A 14,726-nucleotide genomic window follows, 5' to 3' on the forward strand; every position below is an offset into this window, starting at 1 on the left:
CGAATTGCTTTTTTCAGAATAGGAGAACACATAAAATGATTATGTATTACTTCTATGTTAATATGATTTTAAAGTCTCATATCTTCATGACTGATCCACTCAGATATGATAAGACTATATCTCATACTTGTTAATCCTCATGACTGATCCACTCAGATATGATAAGACTATATCTCATACTTGTTAATCCTCATGACTGATCCACTCAGATATGATAAGACTATATCTCATACTTGTTAATCCTCATGACTGATCCACTCAGATATGATAAGACTGTATCTCATACTTGTTAATCCTCAGGACTGATCCACTCAGATATGATAAGACTATATCTCATACTTCTTAATCCTCATGACTGATCCACTCAGATATGATAAGACTATATCTCATACTTGTTTATCAGTTTTATTATCAAACGAAACACCGTCTCATTAACAATCTTACAACTTTATTTTGTTTTTATATTAGAGTTTGGCATGTTTAAAAAAATAACAAAGAAGATATGGGTTCTAAGTTAGGAAGACAGCAATCCTAACATTGATAACTGCAAAACGTCTACAAGTTAACACATAGTCTTAAACAGAAATGGAACTTTTTTTTATACAATATGGTAATCTCTTACTTGTCCTGAGTAAAAAAAGTGTTTATAATTCAACCGAAAGTATCAAATCTCTGCTATCAACAAACATGTTTCTAAACGGCAGAATATATTAAAAAATATATAACATATTGTAACGATAACCGAGCGGTCAAGCTTTGGTGTTAACTATAAATATTGGAACCCTTAGTGTGTTGCTATAAGAATGGAATATATGAACTAAAGTTATAACTGGCGACTCTTCTTTGGTAACGTGGTTCTCTGGTATCGTGGTATTCGGGTAGATCTACAGTTGGTTCTGTATAGGTTTTGTGGTACGTTGTGGTATTCTGATAGATCTTAGTTTGGTTCCGTTTAGGTTTTTGTAAGAATAACAAACTCGTCGAATAAAAATCAACTTGTATTTACGTGCAATAAATATCAGCAATTCGTACACATAATAAATAACTTAAGTAACAGTATTCTAGTTTAACAAATAAATACTTTACTTTATTAGAATATCGTAAAGAAAATGGATAGCGGAACTATAATACATAAATACCTAGAAAGTTTACGAACAAGATAGTTTGGTAATCGGCAAATTGTAACGGAAATTCAATGTCAAAAGATAACGTTTCTCTCGAGAAGTAATTCTCTAAATACAACTTGTTATGGAACTAACAAGCCAACATTCTACGGAAAAAGTCTGGTTATTACTTAATCGCTTGGAATTAGCGTGTGTCACTTGCCCAGGGTAAAGTCGTACTGAAGCCTTTTTGGCTTACTCCACTGTATTTATACTATGGTAAAATATTACCTAAATGGTTTACCATTTACCAGTGGTGAACAATACCTAAACTACCAAAACCGGAATTGGTAATTACCAAAATAATGTTCGGAACGATTGGTAAACGTTTATGTACTTCATTTGATATGAACAATCGAGGGGAGTTCCGAATATAAATTCAAAACATGGACGTTAAGAATAATAAAAAGTTAACAATGTTAACACAAAGTTGTACAAGAAATATAAAAATAAAAAACAATCAATTAACGGTAAGGTTTTAACAACATCACACAATTTTAGGGAAAACAAGTTCCATTTCAAGGAACCCCCATTTCGCTACAATATTAAGACAGCATTTGATGAGGTTTGGGAGGGTACATAGGGTTAATGTAGTTCCCTTAATACGTCGGGAGGGTACATAGGGTTAATGTAGTTCATTTAATACGTCGTTCCTCCTTGTAACTGAGGATATCAAAATCCGTAATTTCTTTATGAACCATATATATTACTTACGTTAGGAGGACGTGAAAAAAAATCAATTGACTTTTCCGTCCGAGCCATCAATGCTAATCTTCCTGTCGACTTTTTTCATATGAGGCCGACTTAACAGGAACTGCTTATGAAGAATGGAAAGGAGCTACCACTATCCGTTGATTAACGTTACCTTATATAGAAGATATTCACTAACAGAATAATTCACAAAAGTAGTGTCATCTGTAAATGATTCATCAAGATATCTGCTATTGATGTTAAAAAATGCATGTAACTGGATTATTTGATGTCAAACTGCCATGGAGTCAACAGTTTGCCACAAGTTCAAATGAAGTGGAATTCAGCAACTATGGGCAACAGTAGAGCCTTCAACATTGAGAAAACACAAACTGCATAATCGGATATAAAAGGACCCGACATGAAAATGTGAAACAATCCAATTGTAAAAATAAATGGCCTCATTAATAACAAAATAATTTACGGAAAAAATATAACAGATATGAACCAACGACAACCAGTGAACTGCAGGCCCCTGACTTTGGACAGACACATATAGAATATTGCAAGGCTGAAAAAGTACGAAGGCGTCGAATCTCTCATTACCTGGAGCAACAACCTTCAAAACCTACAAAACAATCATAGAAAACAAATGCATGAGAAACATCAATAAACTACTAACACTCAATTACAGGCTACTGACTGGGGTCAGGCACATACATAAGGCGACGGGACTAAAAATATTTGCTTACGCCATATTTCCATAAAATCAGTTGAAAAGCACTAGATTCGTACAAAGCATAAAAAACAAAAACACAGATCGGCGGTGGCTGGGAATTTATACATTCCTCACAACATAAAAAAAAACATCAAAAAGTACTCGCAGCTAGTAAAAAGCAAATACCAACTGATAAAAAATGAAGTAGACAGATCAGCAAATAAAATTGTGTTAGCTCCTTTGTGTTGATTTTAAAGTTCGCTAAATTCACCCTTTTTCGCCATTCAGCTTATCATACTGCCTTGTCCACTAATTACATTAAATATTGGTTTCATTAGCATTGTATATGTTTTGGAAACATTCTTAATGTCAAGGTCACTTGGACCTTGTAACAAATTATCTAGAAAACATATGTTGAAATCACTGTTTTGGGAGTATAAATTCCTAGGGTTATGGCTTGGGACAGTTGCATACAGAATATGACGTAGTAAAGCATGTCTGATAATTTACTTAACTACATATTCAAAAGAAGATGTGATATAATCTGCAATAAGGAATCTCTTCACAAGAGACCAAACTGACAGATAAATTAATAACTATAGGTCACCGTACTGTCTTCATCAATGAGCAAAGCACATACCGCATACATAGTCAGCTATAAAGGCCCCGAAATGGCAATGTAAAATTCAAACGAGAAAACTAACGACCTTATTTATGTACAAAAAATTGCACAAAAAAACAAATCTGTAACACATAAACAGACGACCACTGAATAACAGGCACCTGACTTGGGATAGACACATACATACAGAATGTGGTAGGATTAAGCATGTATTTTGGTGATGTTTACGTCAAGAAAGGAAACAAACGGACAAGTTTTAGCCAAGAAATTTGTAGTACTGTTTAGTGATGAATAATATCATAACTTACAATCATTACAATAAGCTACAATCGATCTGTCTTTATCAAACGATTACAGTATCCTATTCAACACACTACTTTAGACAAGCCTGAGCTGATTGTAAAAGGAGTGAAAGTTGCATGATACCTCCTGAAGTTGAAATATAATACTGTGGCCTTTAATCAAATAAAAGTGATTACTGGTGTGTTTACTGGTAAACAATTAACCAGAATTATATAATCGTCTAATTTTTTTAAACACAATTTATTTTATTCAACGGGCTGTCTTTGGTCGATTTTCTAACCATGCCTTAATTTATACTTGGAATGAACGCTATCTTTTCACAATGAGCTTTTAATACAGTTGACATATTCATAAGGTTCTGACTCCACATATCAGATACTCTTGAAATGACATCAAAAACAGCCACATCTGCAAGAGTTACCTGAAAAAAAATAGATATTTGATAAAAAAAAAATAACCAATCAATTTTACTTTTTATCCCCTTCATAAGTTGATAGAGTCATTATATCATCTCAGTAATGAAACTGGAAAACTAGCATGCTGGTTAAGAAGTCGTGTTGCCATCGTAAAACCTTCGGGTAGCTTCGTGATTCATTCGTGTAGACATCGTAATGTCAAAACTGCCGGATTGAAACGATGGAAACACGAATGCAATACGATGTTCAAAGATGCATTCCGGGTGACATTACGATGGTAAGAATTGTGATACGAACTCAATACGACCCATCAACATCGGACGCACCATCGGGGATTTTTAAACATGTTAAAAAATTTAGAACCCTTCCCGAAGTTGTCCCCGACGGCTAGAAAAAGTGGCTACTGGTTCTACGATGGTTAAAGATGGCACTACGAATAGCCCGATCTGGATACGGTCAGTCCCGATTTTGAAAATTTCCATAATCGTGTTGCCATCGGCGTAAAAATCGGGACAGTGTGACGCGGGCATAATGCGGGGTTCACACTTAGCCGATTATTGCTCCCGTTTGAGATCAGACAGCGATACGAAACGAAAAGTGAATCACGAAGCTACCCGAAGGTTTTACGATGGCAACACGACTTCGTGAAGATCTCGTAATCCCGTCGTATTGCCATCGAATAAAAGTACGAAGGAGACAAGATGGAACTACGACGGCAATAAATCCAGCTAAATGTAAGTTAATTTTCGCGCTAAAATACATTTAAAGTGCGATCGTGGCTTAGTGGGACTGCGGTCTAATTCTTTCGTTGCTTTGTTTTATTTTGTGTACAATAATCGTCTGTTTGCCTACTTCTTTTTCAGCCATGGCGTTGTCAGTTTGTTTTTCATCTATGAGTTTCACTGTCCATGTGGAATCTTTCGCCCCTCTTTGTCTATTTAAGTATATGTCTTATATCCGATATCTGTGCAATCGATCGATCATATCAAATAAAAAATGGACAGGGGACCAACAGATCGACATTGAGCTCTAAGCGGTCCTGTTTAAGACAAATTTCTAGAAAGGAAGTTGGATTTAGACATTAATGAGTTGATGCGAAGAGTCGGTTTCGCAAAATTTAATACTACGACTAAGATTGTTCGTATGTCATGAACAAATCGGTATATTTACTATCAAACTTAGACGTATTTTTTTTTATGTAAGCGACTCTTGTTCCTTAGTTTCATCTAGTTTATGTTTCTACCACTTAAATAGACTTGTACTTAAATTAATTTAAGATTTACAATTATAATGCTTTACACACCTTTTTTGTTGCATCCTCTTCTTTAACCCATTTTACAAACTCTGCCCTAACTTCATCAATCGTCTCTATTATAACATCAACCATGGTATTCTCCATATTGTTCTTGCCGTATAGTCCTGAAATTTAAGAAAATGTTATTAAAAAAAATAAGAATGCACAGAATGTCCAGTTGATTAAGTATGATAATTGTAATTTGCTTAGCGTATTCATGAGGGAAATATTTAAACAACAAAAAAAGTATGAAGCCTAGGGTTGGCAAACTTCTTTATTTTAGAGTTTAGGTGTTGAGATATAAATGAGGCAATCAAATATCCGTTGTTGTTAATTATAACACATCAATTTAAATAAGCATGAGCTGATTGTAAAAGGAGTGAAAATTAATTATAAGAACATAATACGGTCCTAGGTCATTGAGGATCGGAGTGTCTGTTGACTTTCTGCAAAATTTGCGGGTGAACCGCGGATTGGTAATGAATTTTAGATCTATATTTCAATTTTTGCATATTAAGACTGATGTCTCATTATAAACTCCAAGATAGATTTTATTAAAAATTATCCACAGGACACAAGTTTTTGGTTGGGTTTGAATTGCTGTGTGTTGTGTACTGTCGTTTGTCTATATCTGTTTTAGCCACGACGTTGTCAGTTTACTTTCGACTCATGAGTTTTTAAATGTAACTTTGATGTATTTTGTCTCTCTTTTAAGAGCTGCTTGGTATCTTAAGTCGATAACTGGTTAACCTTAGTTAGAGAACGGGGAAAAAAATTCAGCAATGTTTCAATTTGTAATGGGTCATAACTCTAGAACGTTAAAAGGGACTCCAACAAAAATCACACTTGATCTGTGTTATGTGGTGATAAGTATCGTGTATAAGATTCATAACATTTGGATAAGATTTACGCTTATTATAAGTTGGAGAACGAATGCATTCAATTCCGAAATTATTTCCATTTGTTTAGGGGCATCACTCTAAAAGAGAAAAAGAGACGCCACCCAAATTCAAATTTGATAAGTATTTTTTTGCAATAAGCATTGTGAATAAATTTCATAACATTCGTTTAAGGCAAACTAAACTTAGCGAACTAAAACCAATTTTGAGACGTACGGAAAAATGTAAAATTTAAGCCCAATTCTCTACGACGGGGGAGGGGGATAATGATAAATTATTTGAAAAATAAACTACCGCATTCCCTTGCAAGATGTCGAATAATCGCTCCGGTTTGTGGTATCTGTGTCTCTCCTACCGTCAGTACTGGAACTTGTCCTAAAGGCATAGCTGGAAAGATATTGGAATACTCTAATGAATGTGTAAAGCTAAGAGCACAGTTGTTACTGGCGTCTTTAAAAGTAGAAGACTAAATCAATCAAACAGTTTTTATAAGAAAACAGTGTTTTTTTACAGTTTTAAACAACCTAATTAAAAACCGATCTCTCATCGCTCCCGTTTTCTGATGCGACAGGAGCGATGAGAGATTGGATTTTAATAATATTGAGTCTTATACAGCCACTGATTTTGAAAGGTTAAAAAATTCTGTTTCAATTCAATAAAGTCAAGTTGTAACAAACCAAGGCATATACTATTTTTAATATGTTTATATTTATCATGATATGTTTTTTTTCACAATTAGTAGAACGACATAACTTGTTTTCAATTTTTAGGTTTAATAATAACTTACTAAATATGACTGCACCTTATGAATTTTTGTTTTTGAAGAAAAAAATGATAAGCAAAACAAAAAAATCGGTCACTTAAACAAATATTTGTCTAAATTTGATATTAAGGTTGCGCTGCTTCGGCCTAAAAAACACCGATCAAATTGAATCATGATCACTCAATTCCAAAATCAAAATAGTGGCAAAGAAAAACGATCTCTCAACCAAACAAGTCTTCAGTCGTTTCAAAAGTGTGTGTGTGTATATAGATGACTTAGAATTGTGATTTTTAAAATACAAGAAAAGTGAGGATTGCAAAATTGTTCTTCAATTTCAATCAACTATAGGTAAGGATTATGCATCTTTTGATTTAGACTTCTCGCATGCGTCAAGACAGTTACATGTAGTTGTCAGTGTATGTGACTGATGAATTGAAAGTCAAATGATTGGTGTTATCTCAGAAGAAGGGATGGACTCGGAAATTGAATTAAAATTCTTAAAACGTGTTTCTCTCATATCATATCTATCGCTGCCGTTTTAAGCCCCGGTCACAACAGATCGTAACATTTTGGCGTGGAAGATCAATAAAATGGTTGTCGTGGCACTGTCGTGCAAAATGTAAAATAAATTATTTCGAGTGGTCATATCAGCTACGACATGTCCACGATGGTTCCACGATGGGTACAAGACAGAAACAGAATTGTAATTGTAATGTTGTGGGTTTGCCGCAAGTCGGTCGTGTAATAGTCGTGTGACAATCGTACGACAATCTTGAGTTGTTTGGGCTATCTTTCAAGTTTTCATGTTATGGGATGCGCATGTTGCTGTCGTGTCACTGTGATGCGAGGGGCAACTCCTAGCAAAAGCTCCTGAAACATGCCAGACTCCATCCGCATGAATCCAACGAAGTCACCGGCTGATTCCCGCTTCAACTCTTGCACCGTACTGCGCCGTTCGATTCATGACCTAACTCACCAACGTCGGGCGCTTCCCTAGTTTCTATACTGTACACGGACTCGAAGTAACGCTAACAGGACCACATTTTGCCGTGGCGCTGCATATGTAGATCTATATGTCGTGGGTTCGTTGTGACCGGGGCTTAAATAGTTTACGACGATCTAATTTAAAAACCTGTATCACAAAATAACCTTTGATCCTTTTCACTAATAGGAGACATAGGACATTGTACATATGTCACAAGTTAAAATCTGGGTACTGTTATATCTTCTGTAGCTGTATAGCTATGCTATTTATAGACAGTTAGGAAATACTTCCATACGTTTTTAAAACTAAGAATATTATGTGCTTCGTATAAATTCATATCTTAATTAGTTTCCGTGGAATTCGACTGATGATTCGTTACATTAATCAAAATATTTAATAATGTACAGGGGCCCATTAAGTCGATTCTGAACGACTGTTATACATTATATTTTATAGTTAAGAAAAAAAATAGGTCACTGAAATTCCCAGGTAAATATTTGATGATTTCAATTTGACAGAACATTAGTATACTTGCATGGTTTTATATCTTTCCATTCTTCTCTCTCTAATCGATGATCTTCATATTTCTTATCTGCCAGCACAAACAGCAATCGGCATAACTCTCCTCGTCCTTTCAAGTTAAAGTACGTGAGCTTGTATTCTGACATCTATACTATTAAACGAGAAGACCTCATTTTTGGTGTCGCTTCTCTTCCTTCCACAAAAAATCAATCATCATGCCTCTGTGTCCTATAGGTAACATGCTTAGTCGCATTTGTCATCCATGCTTATGATTATTCAGATTGAGTTATTTTGGGAGAAAAACGACAAAAAAGGAGTCCGGAAATGATTCCGTCATCAGACTGACTTTTAGTCATAGATAAGACTTCCTGTTTGAAACATGCACAAATACAACAAATCGTATGATAGATAACAAAACAGAAAAATAGATAAGCCAATCAGAGCGTTCTCCATTTCATGGTGTTTATATTGCAAGAACCACAACTATTATACCTCCTTAGAGAGGACAATTATTGTTCGCGTTTATCTACATGTAAACTACGATTATACTTCTTTAATATATATAAAGAATCTCTGTATTCTGTCTACTATTTTTTTTTAAATGTTTACTATTCAGGGGTCATACCAGTTGCATTTATATTAGAATAAGTAAAACATGTGACACAAGTACAACCAATCGTAGAGCGTTCTCCATCATGTCACGGTGTTTAGATCGCAAAAATCACAACTATTATATTCTTTAGAGAGGACAAATATTTTCGCGTTTACGATTATACTACTTTAATATATAGAGACTCTATATATTTCTACATATAATTTATTGTTAAAAGGGGAAATAGTGATTTGGCAAAAAAGAAAGTAAGGTAGAGATTAATGGAGGAGGCAGGACCTTTTTCGGGGCGTCAGGATCTGGTGTTTTTAAGCTCGGGATTATATTTTTCGATTTCTGGATATGAATTCCTTTAAATTCTGCATCTCGGGATTTCATGGTTTTAAGCCCGGGATTTCGGAATCAGGACCCCTCCGATCGACAACCCCTCAAATTAGCCTTAGTCGGTATTAATCATTTATACTTGATTCCGTTTGAAATCCTACCATTGGCATATTAATAAGGCTCTAAAAAAGCACTGATGGATTGTCATAGAAGCATATTTTTTAGACTAATAATGGTCTATATATTAGCAGTTACATTTATTTCATGTTTGAAACGGTGCAATTTTTTTTATATGATTTGACTTTTACCAAAAGAATCATGTAGCAAAGGAGAAGAATAATTGTGGTCGTAAATTTGAAACACGAATATAATTGAATTTAACAGCTAGAAAGGAAACAAATATCGGACTTTGGAAAAAGGGAGATACCTTTTTTGTAATTTTCAATACATAATATATTTGACAAAAAATCATCCTACAACAGTTCACAAGCTGTATATGCCCGCGATTTCGCGGGTGTTTTCTAGTTTTTTATAAGTGAAAGAAGTATGTCATTATCTAGGACGTAGTATTGAATTTATCTTCATTCGGATGTGATAACATTTTGGTAGGGTATTTAATGTTTGCTATACCACGGATCATTTGAACCCACGTTATGAAAATACCACTGTACCAATCAGAATGATTTTTTATGTCCCATTTATTAGCATTATGGTTTCTGGTCTGTGCGTCGTACCGTCCGTCCGTCTGTCCGTCCGTCCCGCTCAATGATAAAGTTTTTGGTCGAGGTAGTTTTTGATGTTCTGAGATGATTTCACTTTGTATCCATGAAAATTTCTGTATAGAGTACAATATTCAGGTCCGTAGCCAGGAATTTCCAAAGGGGTGTTCGTTTGACTCACAAACTCGACTTTAACAGTCACAATTTGAACAGAACATTGACTTTAACAGTGCTTATTTGTTTTCAAAGGGGGGGGGGGGGGGGGGGGGGTCGTCCGAATCCCCCTGGCTACGGGTATGTTATTATGTAGACTTTTGAAGCCCAAACTTTCATATACCAATATAAAACATAGAACATGTTTTAAATACTATAGAAAATTTTGGGTTGACAAATTATTATTCGCTATTGCAAAGAAATGAACTTTAGTTTTCTTCTTATCCATGCAGGTACATCGTGTAGAACGCCACATGCTGGGTTTCGGCTATGTATGACACGGGGTTGCAATTTCGAAGCGAAGAAAACTGTTTAAGTAAGTTCAATTATCAAATTTCTTTTTATAGAATTCTTAGTAAAATATAATGTATTGCATGGAAGGTACTGAAACATAATATATTTCCTACAAACAGAAGCATTTTCAGTGCTCTGTTTCAAACACCTCTTCCTTGTTTTCCGTGAAGCAGATTTTGAGGCTTCATATGCAAATTTCTGGTTGAAAAACTACGTTAGACGACTTCCTCCCGAATCATTTATATAGAATTGATTTCCTACCAAGGAATTTAACCAACCACCACTGTCCAGCTTCTTACTAAAATTTTATTGCTTTTAAAACTTCTTTTTCATCAAAATATAATTTAATTTTGGATGAAACGCGTCTTCTGATTGGCTGACGTTATTCTGTTATCACCCCATAAACATAATTTAGTCATTTGATCGTGACGTCATCAACGTGTATTCATGGTTTTCTACAGTTTAAAATGAAATTTAGAATTAAATTATAAGAAATGACTGTAATATTTTTTCTGTCTATTCGAAATAACATAAAAAATGTGGTGCACTCTGCTAAATAACCCGCTACGCGCGTTATTCAGTGTGCACCAAATTTTTTATGTTATTTCTTCATAGAAGGAAAAAAATATTACAGTCATTCCTTAAATAAATTGTCGCTCGGGGTGTCAGATTTTGCGTCTCAAGGGGTAAAGGCTCTTAATAAAGAATAGAATAGATTTGCATACACATGTAAATCGGCCTTTATCTGATAATTTCTTTTCCTTTTCAGTTACTATTATGGTCAGAAAAAATTCACGGCTGTGGCTTAAAGCCCCGAAACATGGAGGAAAATCACAGAGTAGACCTCCATAAAATATTTGCACGAAGCCACCAAGAGTCAAACTCTACCAAAGTTCATCACCAGGTTTCTCTCAAAAGCACTCGTGAATTATAAACTAAATATAACTGTACCTCATATCTTATGCCTTTTAGCGAGCCTAGCTATTATTAAACGCTGGATGTAGTTTATATCAATCCCGCCGTATTTTTGCGCCTGTCCCAAGTCGGGAGCCTCTGGCCTTTGTAAGTCTTGTATTATTTTTATTTATAGTTTCTTGTGTACAATTTAGAGTTAAGTATAGCGTTTATAATATCTTAACTAGTATATATATTTGTTTAGGGGCCAGCTGAAGGACGCCCCAGCTGTTGGTGACCTTCTGTTGTTGTCTGTTCCATGCATGGTCGGGTTGTTGTCTCTTTGACACATTCCCTATTTCTATTCTCAATTTCAATAGAGAAAACACAATATAACCGAAATATATGAAATAATTTATTTTATATGTACCTGATACATCAAAAGTTTGCAACAGTTGGTCTCTCAACATATCTCTGGAAACTGTCTGTCCAAGTGCGTAAGCTATACGCACCATCTCCTCTACCGATAGGCGTCCACTGTCAATACCTGACACTATATCTCCTCTACCTTGTTCTCCATGTCTTCTCTTGTCTTTTTTATCGGTGGTTTGTTTAGGAAATTATCAGTGCAGTACTGAATACAACCTGTACACAGAAATGTAGAGTGATCGAAAATATCTCCGTGTTTTTTAAGCTCATCTTTGACTGCCCTTCTAACTTTTTTGCTTTAAGTCTGATGATATTTCCGACCACTCCATTCTTGACATAATCGTCATGACTTTAACAGCTGCAGTGGTTTTTTTTTCTTTTTGATGGCATCTGTAAATTTTTAAATAATTATGAATTGAACAGGAATGATTTTTTACTTTAATGATTAAAATTAATTAAATGATGGCAATAAATATCTATTCGATACTGTAAATTATATCATTATTACCATTTAAAAAAAAAAGGTAAATGTATTGAACTTAACACGCTACTTCAACTTTATAAGCGTTTATATCTTATTTAAAAAAAAAAAGAAAACTACATATAGATTACAGCGCTTATGGTAATCCATATGTTTGTTCTAGTGCAAGATAAAAATTTAATTATATTGGCTAAATAGATGGTAAATAATGAAAGGTACATACTCCCGGCTTTGCATTCATCCTTTTGCGCTGTCAAATAGTCATCTGACATACAAAATCTATGCATCCTTTTTTATATAGAAAGTAAAGCAGAATCCCGCCAAACCATGATTTATTTGCGCTTTCACTGAATTCTCGTGCGTTTAACATATCATGGCATAATTTTAAAGTGCTTTGTCGAATTCACTTGTCCGTAAATTATCTTCTCATTTTAGTTTGTTGTTTATATTTAGATTATAAACAAGTGTGGACACAGATGAGTGTGGATAGTATGTATGGATGTTTGACAGTGTCTTATGACAAAATGAGTTCTATATTTTTTCTATATGGTGTTATTAACTATGTTGCACGATGACAACCAATCTGAGCATTATGAGTGTTATTTATTAAATTTTTTATGCCCCCACCTACAATAGTAGATAGGCATTATGTTTTCTGGTCTGTGGGTCCGTTCGTTCGTTTGTCCCGCTTTAGGTTAAAGTTTTTGGTCAAGGTAGTTTTTGATGAAGCTGAAGTCCAATCAACTCGAAACTTAGTACACATGTTCATTATGATATGATCTTTCTAATTTTAAAGCCAAATTAGACTTTTGACCCCAATTTCACGGTCCATTGAACATAGAAAATGAAAGTGGGAGTTTCAGGTTAAAGTTTTTGGTCAAAGTAGTTTTTGATGAAGCTGAAGTCCAATCAACTTGAAACTTAGTACACTTGTTGCATAAGATATGATCTTTCTAATTTCAAAACTCATAACTGCTCCAAAAGTAATCTGATAGAATTTCAAGCATTTTAAGCCAATATTATCAACATCTACTAATGAGTCTTAATATGTCTACATATCTAAAAAGTCATAGTATTCAAAAGGTAATGCAAAATTATTCCTTTTCATTTTTTTGGTTATATGGATACACATTTGAGTGATACATGTACCAATACAATATTTGTTGTGGTATGAAAGTGCAGTAATTAGCATTTACTGTAACTATGTTAATTCACACAAATTGAAAAATAAACAAATGAATGGACCAGATGCTCCGCAGAGCCCAGCTTTATACCACTGCAGAGGTCGAAGCCTGAACAGTTGGGGCTAGTATTGACACAAGATTCAAGCTGGAAACAGCTCTGAGTTTGGATTGTGATTAAATAGATGACACAGCTTAGGTTTCTGACACAGAATGAATGTGGTCTAATGAACTTAAAATATTTGTTTTGCTTTTGGGTTAGGAGCAATTCACTATGCTGTTGAATATTAATCCTTTCAAACAAAAATATCTGAAGAAATTTTCTTTTTAATTTCTGAAATGAGAAACATTTAGAGGAGACAAACTTCAGTTAAGAGATCAGAAACTAAAAAAATGTATATTTTTTCCATTTGTAAAAGGGCATACCCTAGAAAGTGCTTGCAATCACTGAATGGTTATTAATGACTGCTTTAATTTATCAGTTGGTAATAAAGTGAATATTGCATTGTATATTGTATAATTGATTTAAGTTGACTGAACAAAAAAAGATAACTCCAATTTTCAAAGAAGATTTCATAAAGCATTGGTATTAGGTAATTCAAGAACCATTCTGGACAAACTCCAATTAAGGGTCTTGAATTTACAAAAATGTTTGTTTTTGGTCCGTAATTATTAGACTGTTTGTCCCATAACTCACACAATATATCCGAACCTTCTACTTATGGTATTAAACATTGTGGTACAATTTCAGAACAATTGAAATACTTGTACACAACTTTTTAAACCGACACTAGATTAAGGCTTGTTTTAGGCACCTTTGTACCCCTTATTCCTAAACCTTAGGGACCATAACCCCCAAAATCAATCCCAAGCTTCATTTTGTGGTTATAAACGTTGTGTTATAATTTTGTTGATTTCTGTTTACTTATAATAAAGTTATTATCCAGAAACCATCCATCTTTCGGACAGGATACCAATTTACGACCCCAAATTTGTTGTGGTTGTATAAAATGTTGAACATGTGCAATGAAGTATAGTTTTAGAAATCGATTAGGGAGCTACCATTTGATTTTTATGGGGGGGCTAGGATGAAAAATTTTGTCCTGCCTTTTTTTTTAGATGTAATCTCTGTCCTGCCTTTTTATTTTTCAGTCTATTCGGTCCTGCCTTTTTTTTTTCTTAGCTTATCCTGACTTTTTTACAACA

The 14,726-nt window shown here is 34.3% G+C and overlaps 1 pseudogene; it reads right to left on the bottom strand.

Annotated features, from left to right (window-relative positions):
* Nucleotides 1-3,745: 3,745 nt before the first annotated feature.
* LOC134693888 (hematopoietic prostaglandin D synthase-like) lies at nt 3,746-8,521 on the bottom strand (annotated as a pseudogene).
* Nucleotides 8,522-14,726: the final 6,205 nt, after the last annotated feature.

This window comes from Mytilus trossulus, chromosome 1, assembly GCF_036588685.1.
Source record: "Mytilus trossulus isolate FHL-02 chromosome 1, PNRI_Mtr1.1.1.hap1, whole genome shotgun sequence".
In the NCBI taxonomy this organism is placed as follows: Eukaryota; Metazoa; Mollusca; class Bivalvia; order Mytilida; family Mytilidae; genus Mytilus; species Mytilus trossulus.